The sequence below is a fragment of the Cicer arietinum genome, chromosome 3 (genome assembly GCF_000331145.2).
Source record: "Cicer arietinum cultivar CDC Frontier isolate Library 1 chromosome 3, Cicar.CDCFrontier_v2.0, whole genome shotgun sequence".
In the NCBI taxonomy this organism is placed as follows: Eukaryota; Viridiplantae; Streptophyta; class Magnoliopsida; order Fabales; family Fabaceae; genus Cicer; species Cicer arietinum.
The window spans coordinates 13,633,738-13,635,427 of record NC_021162.2 but is presented as its reverse complement, the minus strand read 5'-3'; positions in this window follow the sequence as shown (position 1 = coordinate 13,635,427).

The following is a 1,690-nucleotide window of genomic DNA, read 5'->3' as shown; positions in this document are numbered from 1 at the left end:
GGTATGCTCTTTCCATAGGCGACTTTCCAGAAGGTCTTCAAGGTGGATATGCTCTTCTTCGATGGTCTTTCTGAGAAGAAGATTCATAATTCACTACAATTTTTGACGTCCGCTGTCCTCAAAAAGATATTTATAGCGAGCAGCACTACTAAAAATGACCGTTCGATAGGTTCCCATTTGGGGGCTTCAACCAGATTTCGCCCTATGCATCGGGAATTGGATCAAGATCAACTGCTTTTTAATTAAGCTTTTGGATTTGGCTCTCGAATTGACTATTGAAAAGGAAGGGATGTTGGGCGAGGTGATGGCTCTCTTTCAAGATATGCATCTCGAACCAGGTCTCCAACCGGCACTTAAATTGGCCCTGCACTGGGGGTGCCCCTCCCCGGTCTCAAGAACTCGAGCGGTCTTAACTTAATAGGTACTGGTAGCCGATTCGGATTGTATAGCTGCTGGGATGGGAAGCATAAAGATCGATCAATGTCCTGATTGCAACGCATTAAGATGTCAATGCCTAGTAGTGAATGTGTTCCCGGTGGGTCTATCGTCAGTGTTCTAGTGCAAATAATATATCTATGTTTTTCAAAGCACGTCAAGACCAAAACAAAGCGAACGGACGGCAGGTTACTTTGATCTCACGCGGGCCTATACTTCGGCAACTAAGAAGGGGGCTGGGCAATAAGGAGGCTCCTAGCTAAACTTGTCTCGTTCGCGAATGAACCCAACATCAGGATATGAAAGAGGCCGCCCTAAGCACCATGCCTGTTTTGATACTTGTTCCCCTTCTCGCCTCGCCCTATCCGACCAGACACCACATCTCGTCTTCAACTCATTCCGACACTGTGAGATCCTATGGTCACGCCTTAGTCCGAAGGGCTAAACGGGCTTTTGGGCTTTATAAAGAAATGTGACTCTCCACCTATTTCATTGTGTGCTTACCCCCCCTCTTTCTACAAAAAAAGATAGTAGATAACGTAAGACTTTGCTTGGCTTGCTCCGAGCCATCTTGTTAAGGAAGGGCGGCTAGGGTGGGAAATGAAGAAGAATTGAATTCCAAATAAGGAGATGAGAAGGAAGACTCTTAGTTGTTGAATGCGAGTCACTACATAGGTGGAATTTTATAAGCTCCTTTAGGCCCGGCTAGCCCGTAGAGTCTTAGGCTTTTTCCCACTTTCCCTGACGCAAGGTCGGGGTCGTTACGAATAGGACACATATACACCAAACCTTTGAAGGATGAGGTTCCAGTTTGCCATTCCTATTATTTATAGGCTTCCAGTCTCCTCAGAAGTCCGCTCTTCTATCTTCGCAGAATTCACCCGGCTCTCTTACTCACCTTCGCGTCTAGGGCATGATGTCTTTAATTTAAGATGATTCAATTGGTCAATCGTCTTGTTATTCTCAATCAATTCTTCCGGGCCTCTCTACGGGATTGGAAGAAGGAGTTTTCACCCCAATGAGTTAGAGTTCCTCCGAACCGTGTAATTCTCGAAGTATGGCACAACACTCTGTCGAAAACACGAGGCGGGAGTGCGTCGAAGCATGAATTGACCTAGCGACGTGAACCTTGGGTGAGGTGCAGTGCACTAGCGAGCGACTTCCTTCCCCAAAACAAAAAAAAGAATGCCGCTATCATTATCATGCGCGAAGCTAAGCTTGATAGGAGCCCGAGCTAAGAGAATAGAGCAAACTC